At 41.2% G+C, this 14910-nt stretch overlaps 1 protein-coding gene across 2 annotated transcripts in view; it reads left to right on the top strand.

Annotated features, from left to right (window-relative positions):
- Nucleotides 1–3743: 3743 nt before the first annotated feature.
- ST6GAL2 (ST6 beta-galactoside alpha-2,6-sialyltransferase 2) overlaps nucleotides 3744–14910 on the top strand; it is a 261514-nt gene continuing 250347 nt past the window's right edge. The window contains exon 1 of one of the 2 annotated variants that reach the window (XM_034758065.1): nucleotides 3744–3922. The gene's annotated coding sequence lies outside the window, so the exon portion shown is untranslated. The remainder of the gene's footprint in view (nucleotides 3923–14910) is intronic. The other variant, XM_034758062.1, reaches the window with a different exon arrangement.

Genomic DNA, 14910 nt, shown 5'->3' with positions numbered 1-14910 from the left:
CCCTCTCTATGCTGATGACTCACAGATCTACCTCTCTATGACAGACCTGTCTCCTTCTGTTCAAACTAAAATCTCAGCCTGTCTCTCTGACATCTCATGGATGTCTAGCTGTCAGCTGAAGCTCAGTATAGCTAAACCAGAGCTCTGATCTTCCACCCACCTGTCTACCCATCACCATTACTTCCTTTCTCGGTCGCTATGGAAGGCACCGCAATCTTGCCTGCCACTCAGGGCCATAACCTAAGAATCCTCACATACAGTCTCTGTCTAGACCTTGCAGATTCTTTCTGCATAATCTCTAAAATACAACTTTGCTTATCCATCCACACAGCTAAAACTTTTGTCCATGCTCTCATCTCAATTACTGCACATCCTTCCCTCTGGCCTTGACAAATGCAATCTCATCCTCGGTTGTATCCATTCAGAATGCTGCTGCAAAGATCATTTTCTTAGCTCATTGTTTTGACTACATCATCCCTCTCTTTGTATCCCTTCATTTGCTCCCCATCTCTATCACACCAAACATAAGCCACTTAGCTTCTCTTTCAAGGCCCTTCAGTGTCTATCCTCAGCCCAGCTATTATCTCTCACTCACTCTCAAGATGTCAGCTTCTCCTTCCTATTGGCCCATGATGTCATCTTTCATCGTCCACTTATTAGATATTCAAAAAAGCACCTTCATGCTTTCCCCTGTGCTGCCTCTCATGCTTGGGAGGAGCTCCCTGTAAATATATGCAAAGCTACCTCATTAGCTTGCTTCAAATCCCTCCTTAAAACTCTCCTCTGCCAGGAAAGTTACAAAACATCTTGACAACGATTAGAACACTAGTGTGGTGAGACCACTGCCTATTAAGCTGACCAACATTTTCTCATTGTTTCCTTGTAATCCCTTTTGCTGTTACATGGATAAAGACAGGCCAAGACAAAGACACAGAGGGGATATGATTGCTGTCTAGGAATACACCAGGGAGGGAGAAGAGCTATTTAAGCTAAAGGACAATGTTTGCTCAAGAACAAGTGGGTATAAACTGGCCATGAATAAACTTATTCTGGAGATTAGAAGAAGATTGTTGGAACAGCCTCCCATTAGGAGGAGTGGGGCCAAACACCTAACTAATTTTAAGATGTAGCTTGACAAGTTTATGAGATTATATGATAGCGTTCCCTGCGGTAGCAGGGGATTAGACTCAATGTCTCAGGAGGGCCCTTCCAGTCCTATGTCCCTATGTTTCTTTGTTGTCTCTTGTTGTTACAAGCATCTGTGCTAAGTGCTGTACAAACAACAGGGTCATGGTCCATGACTGGAGCTCCTAGGTACTAATACAACTCATTTTAGGACATGAAAGTGCTGTGCTCTCTGACTCACACATCCCCACCTGGGGGTACACATTCTGCAAGAGAAACAATTCTGTTGATGCACAGTAAGAAATAGCACCTCATTCCTTCTCCTTTAGCTGAATGCGCTCAGCGGTGCTATCTTGAGTAGAAATATTAGAAATCTGACATTATTTGCTAAAATCACCAGCTGTGACCCCCAAATAGACACAGGGAGACCATCTCTTCAGTAAGAAAAACCTATTTATATATAGCCACTTTTCTGACAATAAAGCAGTCTAAATTACTGCTCACACATAGCAGTAACTCCCTTCTGTAGGCTGTCACCACTGCAGAGTGGACCTGTATATATGGGGTTGGGGGGAGTGTGACACATAGCAATTCAATATAGCTAGAATCAGGGCCACAAGAAGCATGCTACACAAAAGGTCTGGCCTTCATAGACATCTGTCTTATAAACATCTACCTCAGCAGTCAGCACCACCTTTTTGGCTATTCCGCCTCCTGGACCTTTCCAGTTGTGGAGGGCAGGATAGTGCAGAAAAAGAGAAGACACAATTCCTTGGAAACAGAAAGAGAGGAAGTCCTGGTGGGCAGAGAAGGAGTACCACCTAGAAAGCAGATGGAGCCTTGAATAAACAAGCTAAGGATAAGAAATAGAGCTAAGGGATCAACTCTCAGAAATCCATTTATTATTAATTATTATTATTTATTATTTATTAAATAGCATCCAAAAGCCCCAATCGGGACTGAGGTCCCATTGTGCTAGGTAGTGTGCAAATGCACAGTAAGATATGATCTTTGCTTGAAGAGCTTACAGTTCAGGGCTCCAACTCATGCTTAAAGTTTAGCAGATATGTAAAATGTTTGCAGGATCGGGGTCTAAAGCCTCAAAACAGCAACTGAGTCTTCCAGGACACAAGGGTCCACCTGGGTCAAAACACTGATCTAGCCTCCTGCTGCCAGGTTTACCTTTAATGACCTCCCAATAAAGCCAGTGAAGCTGCTGAAGTATTTGTCTTTTGTGAAAAGTAATTAAATACCAAATTAATGCTTTGGAGATTAACATGAGCTGTATGGCTGTGTGGGGAAAATATTCCATTCTCAAACGATTAGCTAGCTGAATAAAAGTGTCAGGGAGATTCTTAGAAATAGGGCTTTAAACTGTTTTAGATAGAACTATCAATATAGGAGTCTCTCTGTAGTGACTTATTTCAATAGGCTTTTGTTAATTATTTTCTCTCTCCTTTTCTTCCCATTTCCATCTTTATTACAAAGTTACTTCTATCATTAGCATCATCCACTTGTACCAAGCAGCAGTCCTTGAAAACATCCTCATACAAGGGTCCTGCAATGTAATGCTGGCTGTTTTGAAAGCTCAATGGGGGAAAGTTGCATTAATATGTCCCACTTGATTTTTTTTCATCCCCAGGTGGCATCTGTCCCAACAATGACCCTATATTATAGTGTGCCAAGGTCCCAAAAGCTGTTATTCACTAAAGAACAGATATTACTAAATTAAAGGAAATCAATGACTTTTTGTGTATGTGTGTGTGAATGTGTGTGACACAGACACATGCGTTCTTATTTTACTTATAGTCAGGACACTTTATCTGCTTTCTATCTAAGGTGACACCACAAATAACAAAGACTATTTTTTAAAGCTACAGAGAAAGTGAATTTTTTAATAAAGAAAGGATCTGTATAGGAGATTTAACTTTCTTTAATTCCTCAAATCTCCTTGCCAAATACGATAACATTCTGAGATTTCTTGACACTTTTTACTTACCATGTATTAGGGACAAGTAGCCAACACCTATATCAGGCACATTAAGCATGTATTACATAGCTAACCTACCTATCTGGGCATTATTTATTTTCCTTCTTCAAAATTCTTTCAAGTGCAGCAGGTCTATTACAAATCTTCATGTTAATTTACACGTCGTATTGTTTTTTTCCCCATGGTGCATATGTTGAAAAAGGCATTGATATATATTTACTAAACCATTACCTCCCTAATTGGTGAATTTATTAGAGCAGATGCTTTCTTTCATAAATACTGTCATTAAATGCATGAGACTGTTGATCTAAGCTCCTTTGCTGAGAGGCTGCTTCGATTATAAAGAGCAGAGATGGTTCTCATTCGCCTGCAAACTAGACTGAATTTCACAATGAAACTTTCATCATAAAAAAAGAAAAATAACCTCACTGTAACACATCAATGACTTTGTTTCCAAGAAAGATTTTTTTTTCAAATAAAAAAAAAAAGTAAAAAAAGTGCAGGGTTTCTGGGAAGAGACTGCTTTTTAAAGAAACCACCCTGCTACAGGGAACACTTGCTTCTGTAATTTGTAGAAAGGAGCTCTCTTAATTATGCTCAGTTTATTGCCTCTCTCTCTCGCTCTCTCTTTCTCTCTCTCACTCTCTGCGCCTGTCTGTGTATATGCAGAGGGCTAGAGAAAGCCGGCTGCACTACCTGAATAGCTGTTGAAAGAGTGAGACTTCTCAGCTCCTGCTTCATTACTGGGTAGCAGCTATTCCAGTGTGTAAGAGAGCCGAACTGCATTCTCCCCTCGAAAACCCTTTGGTAAGTCTCCTATGCTGACAGAGCTGCAGATTAACTCAGCAAAGGAAGAGGGTGGGGGAAGAGTTTATGTGCTGCGTGAGATCAATTAGAGTTGAAAGATTATTTTTTTTAATGTGTTAAATCTTTTCTGTATCATTGCAATGCAAAAAATTGTGTGGAGTGTTCTATGTGCTCAACAGCAACGTTAAGTAAATTAAGGCAAGCTTAAATCAGAGCTGAAAAAACTACTAGAGATGAGATTGGTAATGCTGTGTAGAACTGCAAGATGATTCTTTTATCCTTCACTTTTTTTCTGTTTATTGTACTGGAGGTGTTAAAAGGCTCGGAATAACAAAACTTGATTTCTTGCTGGTGGATGGCTTTGGAAATGTAAAACTTTTAACAGAACAGGGATGACAGCTAATGATATAGAGGAGAAATGTGTGGGTTTTTTTATTTGCATGCACATTATTTTACCTGCTTCTGTTGCTTACCATTCAGATTTACTATGCTCAAGAAAAGTCTAAAGAACTAAGGAATGCATATCTACTGCTCAAGTCACTGATGTGTATGCTTGTTAAGTATGCTCGTCACATGTTTTATTAGTCATCTGGCTGATAAGTGGTGCTGTCCAAGTCATTCATTTCAATATATATACACACACACACACTCACAGACATGCATTTTTATTTACCTAGACACCATGGATCAAGTGCATTAGACTCAAGAGAAAATGATAGCACCCCTCAGAGAGGTCAGGTCATGGCTCTCCTGCCCTAGCAGAACAAGGATAATGTGAATGATAGATTTGAATTGTGCAGTTATTACAGCTTTCCAGTAAGCTCAAGACTTGAACATTTTGATTCCAAAGGTGTTAACAAGCTCCACTGGCGATGGACTAGACACTGTTGCTTAAATACAGGAAATAACAGCACGATTGGCTCCTAACTGAATCCAAGTCTATTTCTCTTATAAATAAATCCAATCTAGCTGCATCAGTATCAGGACATGATACTGTGGACTCATCAGTTTCTGTCAGTCCAGTCCAGATCTCTGTTGGATACAGCTGTGCATTGGATCATATAGATGACACAGCTGTATTTATAACTGTCAGGAGGGCTGTTCCCTATAGCTAGAAAATATACAGTGATAATTTTAGACTCCTGCTTCATGTCCTGCTCATCACTTTCTCTGTCCCTGAACAAACACGATAGATCTAAGGATTAGGTTTTAGATCTGCAGTAGTTACTTTCAAGTCACTGTGAGTATATTTACTTTCCCTGTCCAGGGAAAAAGGGACCACATTGATTTTTTTTCCAGTTGACTTTATCTGTAGTGTTTAAGAAGCAACTTTTATAAGCTAGTATAAGAACACAGCTCAGCTCACTGGCAAAGTACAAAATAAGTGCTGCTTCCTCAAGCTCAGTAATTTCACATTAGATTGATAGAGGAATCATTCTGAAGGGTACAGGCTGACAGACTGAGCTAGGGAATTGATAAGTGAGCTTGTATAACTAGTCGCTATAGAATTTATAAATAGGACTACTTATGTGCCATGTGTTCCAGGTTTTGAGATCCAGTATTACTCTGTCAATAGCAAACTAAATTGTTGCTAAAATTGCATCATTGCCTAGGACACTTAGTGCATTAAACGTATTACAGGGGAGCAATAGATAGGGTAAAAAAAATTGGAAGCAAAGTACATTTTTTTCTTGCATTTATGTATAACTTCCATCATTGCTGAATACAATTACGCAGTGCGTTTTCTAAGGGTTGTTGGTTTTTTTTTTTTTTTTTTTTTGCTTTTGTGGGCCAGCTTTATCTACATGTATGAGAGTAAAATTATGGTAATGACAAAGAATTTCAGCACAAAGGGAATTAGGGACAGTAGAGGACCAGGGAGCCCTAGCTATTGGTAAATCTGGTCCTGAGTATTGAATTCATACTTGAGCTTGTTCCTGTTAACTAGATGATTTTGCTATTGTCCCTTTTGCCATGTAACAATGAGCACGAATCTCAAACCAACCTAATAGAAACAGGCTTGTGGAAAAAACTCTCATTTGCTGGGGCCAGATTTGAATACCTTTATGCCTGTTGAGCAGCCTCAGACTCTGTGAGCAGTTCCTAATGATTTCAATGTTATTCCTTGTAGAGTAAGGTGCTGTTCAGCACTGGTAAGGGTAGCAGAATTGGGCCTTGGTTGATACAGAAGTTCTGTATTAACCATGGGATGTTTCTTTACAAGCCAGATTGTGGCTCGTCCTTGCATGAGTGCTAGGGCAAAATGCTCAAGGAGTCTTACCCCACCTCCATCCCTGCACAAGTGATGCTCCCTCCATGTGACTTGGTATTTCACATTGCCCCAAAGTGAGTGGGAAGAGGCAAGCAAAAAGTGGTGTTATGGTATCATGCCTTCTCACACACTGGGCTAGGGAAACCAGTGTAGCCATCCTAAAGGCTGGTACATTCTCTGCACCCACATAGCTGTGTATTAGGTAGTCTAGAGAAGGGATGGACAGTGCACACTGCCTCCAATGCAGAGATGAGCCTAATTCTCACGTTTTGCTCCCATGTTATAAGAGATGGTCAAAAAACCTGTAAAGCATGTGTGGGTTCAGTCAAAAATCACATTTTTGGTGGGGCAGGGGGACAATTATGAATACATGTAAACTTGGAAAATTTTGACCTGCTCTCAATGTAACACAAAGTAAACATGAATTCCATCCTAGGTAAAGGTTTAACCCATCCACCAACCGTAGAACAGGGATATTCCCTAGCAACGTTCAAGATTGGACATTTTTCTAAAAAGATAAACTCTAGGAATTATTTTGGGGAAGTTCTATGGCCTGTGCTATACAGGAGATCAGAGTAGACAATCACAATGGTCCCTTCTGGGATCTCTGAATGCCATGCACCTCCCAGGTTACTAATATGAGTCTTTGTCCTATAAAGTTTAATGCTATACAAAATCTTCAGACACAGTCAGCATCAGACACAACCACAGAGATCTCAACAACCTTCAAGCCAACCCAGGTTTTTATCAAAAATTTCCTATGTTGCTCCTTCAGCTTGAAATGCCCCTCCTCCCTCTCATCCTCATAAAAGATTACAATTCATGAAGCAGAGAATGCCAGATGTTCAAGCACTGGCAAAGAGCTCTTCTAAATTGTTTCTAGTTTTTCACACATCTATATGACAGATTTTCATTACTCCCCTCTGTTTTTATATATTGAATCTATCAAAGCATTTCGGTACCCATCATTTAGCTATCATAAGGGTGCTCATCACAACTACTAGTGGACAACTTAATTAGTTTTAAGATAGGGCTTGACAAATTTATGAGTGGGACTGTATGATGGGGTTGCTTGTGGGGAGGGAGCATCACTCAGCAGTCCTGGATAGTCCCTTCCAGTGCATGGCTAAAATCTCATGCTGCAGGGCTTCAGCCAGTCACCTGCAGGGATCAGGATGGGAATGTTTTCCCCATTGTCTTCTGGGTTTGTGGAGGCTGTTTGGTTGTTGGTTTTCTTTTTTCTTCTTCCTTTTTCTGAAGCATCAGAGACAGCCATAGTTGAAGATGGGCAACTGAATGGGGTGGGCCAATGTTTTGGGGTAGCACTGAGCATTCTCTCATAGACTTCAGAGTCAAAAGGACCATCATGATCATCTAGTCTGACCTCCTGAACATCACAGGCCACAGAATCTCACCTACTCACTCCTGTAGTAGGCCTATAACCTCTGGTTGAGTTACAGAAGTCCTCTAATCTTGATTTAAAGACTTCAGGTTAGAGACCGCACCCTTTACTCTAGTTCACACCAGAAAGTGACCCATGCCTATAGCACTCTGTACCTCAAAGCAGCACCCTGGAAAATAATATTCATCCTGTCATATAATTATGATATATTTCATACACAGCATGCCATGTAAGATATCATATGAAAGGTCATGCTCTGCTGAAACCCATTGTTTTGTCCAAATATGTATATCACTACTGTGTATGAAGTTATGAGATTTTGCTGTATGGTTGTTACTGAAATATGTTGTAAGTTAGAGAGTCTCTACTGCTAGGTGGTGATCTACTCCCGGCAGGGTGTTAAGTGACCATGAACCGACAGGGGATTTATAAACAACGGAATTACAATGCTGTAAGAAGGCTGCACAAGCATCATACAATGGGGGATTGCTCAACTCTATGATTTAGCAAAGCCCACCAGGATATGTCTGGGTTAGTGTTTTGCAGGCACATGGACTGGGGATATAAAATAGGGGACAGTGGCATCGTTCTTTTACCTTTCTCCTCCCCGACCTATGCTAGAAGCAACAAGAATGCTGGGAAGACAAAGACTTGAACTGAGGAGACTGGTCCCAGACTTAAAGAGAAAGCCCATGTTATTAAGAACTATAACCTACCTGCAACATCCAGTGGGGTGAGAAATTGCTTGAGCCACATACTGCCTAGTCTAATAAAGTTTAAGATTTAGACTTACCTTTTATATTCTTTGGTAACTATCTCTGACCTTTTGTGCCTACCACTTATAATCACTTATAATCTATCTTTCTATAGCTAATAAATCTGTTTTATATTTTACCTAAAACAATGTGTTTTGCTTGAAGTGCTTGGGAAATCTCAGCTCAGTTTACAAAGGCTTGTGTGTACTCTCTACATCGAGGGAGGGGCAGACGGGATAATGAACTTACACGGGCCAGGCTGCTGACCAATGCAAGACAGTATATTCTGGGGGTATAAGGCTGAAGGCTGGGGAGACTTGCTGGTGCCTTTCTCTGTATGATTCATGAGTGGCTCAGGGAGCATTTACGTAATTTAGCTAGGGCTCCATATGCTGTTGTACTAAGTGAGCTTGGAGGGGTTTGATGCTTGTCACTAGCAAACCATTGTGAGAGGTGACCCAGGCTGGAGAGTTAAGGGGACACAGCAGTACCCCAGTTCCAGGTTGTACCCCAGAGATCCTGTCACAATGCCCCATGCTGCAGAGGAAGGTGGGAGTCTCTGCCAATCTGACTTGGGGGAAAATTCCTTCCCAACCCCAAATATGAGGATAAGTTAGACCTAAGCATGTGGGTGAGACCCACCAGGCAGACAGCTGGGTAAGAGTTCTCTGTAGTAACTCAGATCCCTTCCTGCTAGTGTCCCGTCTTCAGCTGTTGGAGATATTTGCTATTAGCAGTTTCAGGAGGGCCATATGCCATTGTGGAGAACCTCATTGTACCATAAACTTATGAAGCGCAGTTGCTCCCTCAGGTACTTGGCTTGCTTGTTCTTGCTTCCATGCTCAGGGTCTAACTGATTGCCATATGTGAGATAAGGAAGAAATTCCCGGACCTTGAGGTTTTTGCCTTCCTCTGCAACATGAGGTGTAGACCACTTGCCAGAATTATCTGGCACTTAATCAACTCCCTCCCATTGCAGGAGCCTTGGGCATTGGTGCACCCCAGTCCCTCCAGATCTCTGCCTGTGACACATAAGAGTTTAGTCCCCAGAGGGCTGTAATACTGTGATCTAATTCTAGTTGTTGGGTTTAGTTGGTGGTGGCTGGGGGTGTTAGTGGCCTGTGATTTACAGGAAGCCAGACTAGATGATCTAGTGGTCCCTTCTGGTCTTAAACTCTATGAGTCTATGAGTATGACAAGCACCTGTTTAAAAAAAAAAGGTATTCATAGTGTGGGGTGACTTCTGTGTGTTGCGACTATACTCCCAAAAATCCTGATGAATGCATCATAAATGCATAAGATATGTTGGATTAGAAACAGTTTTCTAGGTTTTACTGCCAACATATTTTCACTTTACATATTCTGCGAAGAGAGAAGCTCAGTGCGTTATTCGTGCCAGGGTTTGCCAGGGCTGAGCCCAGGCGCCTCTGGGCTTCGCAGTTCATAGACCCATTGCCTCTGGGCTTGCTGCGTCAGTTATGAATGTAGAAAAAATTGCTTTGAGCCCCAGCAGCTCTTTCATTACAAATTAAGCACTGGAGAAGCTGTATGGGGAACATTTTAGAACATAGCTACAGCACGGGGCATATATGCACTCATTATCCCAGAGAACAAGACATCCCTGCTCCAAAATCTAGAAACAAAAAATGAGACCTGCACCAGGAAACAACAATATAGTGGCTCTGCACATTCCCTTAACCACAGCTTTGTAATCCCAGTTTTAAGCAGGTGACGCTCACTTACTTCAAAATAGATTAAGATAGAAATAAGAGGCATTATTAGGTTTCAAAGAGCACAACCAGCTCTAAAAGACTAAAAGTCAGAGCCTGTTGGCCTTTTTTATCCAGAAAAATCCCAGTGACTTCAGTTGGAGTTTTCAGTGAGAAACTATGGCAAGATACATCCCCAGGACTAGAACAGATGCTTGTAAAGCAGCTTCTTTCAATTATGAAAAGAAAGTTAAAGCATTGTAGCATATGCTGTGTTGATTCATGTCTTACCAAATATCATTCCATGTAGATATATCTGGTAAGTGCAATAAGAAAGCTGGTGTTACCTTGGAAAAATACATTTGACTGCAGCATTAGCCACTTTCATATCATACTTGACAAACATGCAGTATGGTTTAATACAATGCCATAGACCTTAGGGAGTTGATACAGAGTAATGCCATTCCCATCTTTTTTCTGAATGTATTAAAATGCTCTTTGCAAATATAAAACACTGGTAAAAAATTCCGTTTATGGGAGTCTGACCCTGCATGTGCAGTTCCTAGTGTTCACAACATAAAAAAGCAGTGCTATCCCCCATCTGCAAAACAGAGATAATACTTCTTTTGTCCCTCTCTTTATCTGTGTTGTTTACTTATACTGTAAATTCTTTGGGGCAGAGACTGTTTCCTATATGAATGCACAGCACCTAACATAGTCAGTCCCTGATCTTGGTTGAGGCCAGCAGGTGCTATGGTATAGAAATAATAAGTTCCACACATGGCAGTAATGGACATCGTTGGCAGTCTCAGCCAATGCCTTAATGGTGCCAATGACCTTTAGAAGTGGTCCTTCCAGAACACTGAGCCGAGGAATAAATCTGTGATAGGGTTATTGCCCATGCTGTACCTGTTCAGTGGTCAAAGAGGGCTTTAGTCTCCACACCTATTCATTTGACACCTTTTACAAGTAAGAAAACACACACACATACACACGTACACACATAAAGAATAATAATAGCAATTCTGGAATCCAAGAGTTTGGAAATGTACGCGACGATAATATTGACAACGCCTGAGGAATACAGATTTCTTTGACAGTTATATTGGCTCTGCAGAAGTGACAATATTAAAAACTTGTTTTTGACAGTTAACTAAGCAGATGTGAGTCAGAAATCACAGGTGGAGCAGATATGTCTACCCACCCCGTCCAGGAGCTCAAATGCTTTTCTTGCTCCTCTTCAATCTCTCTACAGATTATACACTTGCAGACAGTGCCTTACATCTATGGTTATCTGCAAACCCTCTGAGAGATCTCCAGGGAAATAGTTATACTGGTTGCTTCTCTACTGCCCATGGCTTTCAGATTCAAATGTCCCACCTCCCCAAAATGACAGACTACAGTTAGCCACCTTTAGCGAATTAAACAGTCATTTGGTAGTGACATCTCTCAGCAATGAAGAGAGAACTTATTTATTGATTGAATTCCTTATAGCCATTACCTTCAGTTTCTGAAGTAAAGTTTACAGAATCAGCTGTTCATGTCAGCAAACAGCAGTGCTTACCTTAGAATTTGCAAAGAGGTCCAATGTTATATTTAAAAATAAAAAATGGAAAACTGATTTCTGTATGAGAACAGCATGCAATGCAGACAAGCATTCATGCTCTGCTTTGTTTATTGGAAAGCCTCATTGTATTGCACCTTTAAAGCAACTCCAGACAGTGATACAGATTTGAATTACTGCCTCACTCTCATTACGGAACTCCCTGGAATCCTTTTGGGCACATTTTTCAAGTTGAATATCCTGCTGTTGTACATTTCTAATGCAGGAGCACCCAGTGCTCCTCTCCTTCGGCTGACTGCCACCTTTTTAGTTTGACAGCCCTTGAGGTGATTTGTAATAAAAGCAAACTAAAAGACAAAAATAAGGACAATCATATGTTTTCCTGAGATTTGATTCCATTGTGTATGGTTTGGGACTCTATCAGAGATCTGCTCCAGGGAACAGCGAGGGGACTTATTCCATTCATTTAAATTGTTGCCAGTAGCACCTCAGTTCTATAATGTGTTCAATTTTTGGGAATTGCAGATAAGGACAATGGCTATAACGATTGTCTGTTTAAGTTAGAAAATCTGTGAACCACAAGCATAAATCAGATAAACTACACTTGTGATTTCCTCATGCACCCAATAGTTCAGTTTATGGCTTATGCTGCAAAGACCTGAGCTACTGGGGGCATGAAGCTTACTTTTTCCTAGCAAGTGACAATCCTACCCAGATATATATATTCTTCTGAGTAAAGGCCCTTACATCTCAACTGTGAGTAATGTGTGTTGTTGTATGTTAACTATTAGAGATGAGGCAGAATTGCAAAGTTCTAATCTGGATCTGATCTTACACAAAGTTTGGGGATGTTCAGTGCTAGTATGTTGGGGTTAAGAGTTTCTCATATAAACGCATATAGAGCGATATCTGTACATACCCATTGTCAGTAGTGCCCCACAGCAATTCTCACACAGACTCAGGACATCTGCATTTGACTCCAACACTGTCATTTTTTTTATTTTTTTTTAAAGTATGAATTGAAAGTATATCAGAGTAAATGGCTCCAGATCATAGAACTATAAATACCACCGCCTTGTGAAGTCTGTTCAAATCAGTGACACTCAAAGGACAATCACATCTTCAGTTATTTTGTCCTAAATTTTGATTCCACTAAGTAAGGATCAGACTAAATCAAAACACTGTTTACAACAGGATCCTTTCTTTTCAGCTCTACTGTTATTAAAGGCATTTGGCCTGTCTTAATAAGACAGAAACTGCTCACACGATTTACTTAAGGAGATACATGTGGCACACAATTTGGATTTTTGAATACAGTAATTTAAACAAGTAAGCTGCATTCCTTGTCTCTCTCATTTAAGATCTGTGGAATCAGTAATCTTCCATCTGGATTATGAACCCAAACTGGGTCACTTTACAGTTATGTGGTGAGGGGGGAGATTCATCATAGACTGAGTGTAGCAGGGTGAAAATTGTCATTTGCTCATTTTTTCCAGTTGGACAAAAAAAATGACACTGGCCAACAGAAACTTATAGGGTCCTCGGTTTCTCTCTGGTGACAGTGAGTTTTTTGTTTTCTCACTAAGAGCTAGCAATCCCTTTGGTTTTAACATAACAGTCACCTAGAATAAAGATCACACATCCGCATACACAATGCACAGTCACCCCCACTCCTCTGTGTAAAGTATTAGCATACAAATATTTTAAGTATAGTAATAGCATAAGAGGTGCCATATGAGCTCAATCAATGGTCCATCAAATCCAGCATGTTGCACAGTTAGAAGCAGCTGTGATTTTTAGCAATGATTTCACAATAAAAAATATTCCTGTGATATTAACTCCAATCATTCAGATTTACAGCACAATGACTTGATATTTATATAAAAACTTTATGCTTATCTTTTTCAATTCAGCAAATAGTACTATAGAAATACAGCACACTCTGAGACCTGAAAAGGGACGGGGGCAGGGAGGACTAAAGCTAGCTGAAATTTGGGATTTCTGGTTTTGCAAGAATTTTTGACACTTTGAAATTTTTCACAAACCAGAAAGCCTCAAAAAACTTCATTTTGGAAACACCAACACATGGTCTTTGATTTAAGGAGTGAGAGACATAGAAAGCTGTTCAGCATGAGCGTGATCCTGTCCCACTGAAACCAATGGAAGTTTTGCTATTGACTTCAAAGGAGGAAGGATCAGGGCCTAGTTTTTCAACTTTTTTCTTAAACAAAAACACTCCCTAGAGGAGCAGGTGCTGCCTGAAATTGACATGCTTGTCCGTTTCACAGCTGCTATGACCTTTCAGAATAATGACACTGACAAGAATGTGAATTTCAGTCTGTGCTGTCCAGGGCTGCCTGCTGGGAGCCAGCTGGCCTGAGAGCTTGAAAGCTCTGGGTCTCTAGCCGGGTGGCAGTCTGCGTGGCGGGGCTGCCGCAGAGCCACAGATCCTGCAAGCCCAAGTCCCTGGCACGGGGCGAGACTCTTGGTGAGGCTCCCCAGCAGCCCATCAGGCGAACTGGCAGGGAACCAGGCAGGCTTCCATTGGAACTCTGGCAGGGTTGCCACAGGGTCCCTTCCTGTGATGCAGTGGCAGTTTATCAAATGCAACTCACTTCTGCAAGAAATTTCAGGTTTGACCAACTGGCATTTTCTGACGAAACTCTGTTTCATTGGAAAATTTCCTAGTCAGGCCCATTTGCACAAGCGGGTTCTTTGGACCAAGCAGGCCCCAAGACAACCCAGCAAAATGACTGCAGGAGCTTCCCGGGATAAGCCTTTTCTGCTGGAACTCAGCAGAGAAGCCACAGCTGCCTGACTCTGCCTGACAGAGCACAGATTTACTGCCAGTGTTTTAACAAGGAGCTCCTACAAACATTCTCTTCCCTCATCTGTGAGAAACTCCTTGGGCCGGGGATCATGTGATGCAAAGAGGCGTGAGAGACATAGAAAACTGGTCACTAGGAGACTGATCCTGTCCCACTGAAATCAATGGAAGTTTTGCTGTTGACTTCAAAGGAGGAAGGATCAGGGCCTAGTTTTTCAACTTTTTTCTTAAACAAAAACACTTTCTTACTATCATAGCCAAGGTAGGAGGCAGAACTGCTTGGCAAACAAACCGCCTTTCAGATATCTTTCTGGTGCCTTACAGACAAGGATAAAGACAAAGCCCCTGGCCTGAACTGCTCACACGCTGGATGATATTAATCCTTGGAGCTGGGTATATTGCCTATTATTAGGTTGCCCAACACTTCCCTTTGTAAGACCCTGAATTCAGGAGGTGATG

This window comes from Trachemys scripta, chromosome 1, assembly GCF_013100865.1.
Source record: "Trachemys scripta elegans isolate TJP31775 chromosome 1, CAS_Tse_1.0, whole genome shotgun sequence".
Taxonomy (NCBI): Eukaryota; Metazoa; Chordata; order Testudines; family Emydidae; genus Trachemys; species Trachemys scripta.
This window is presented reverse-complemented; position numbering and strand designations above follow the sequence as displayed.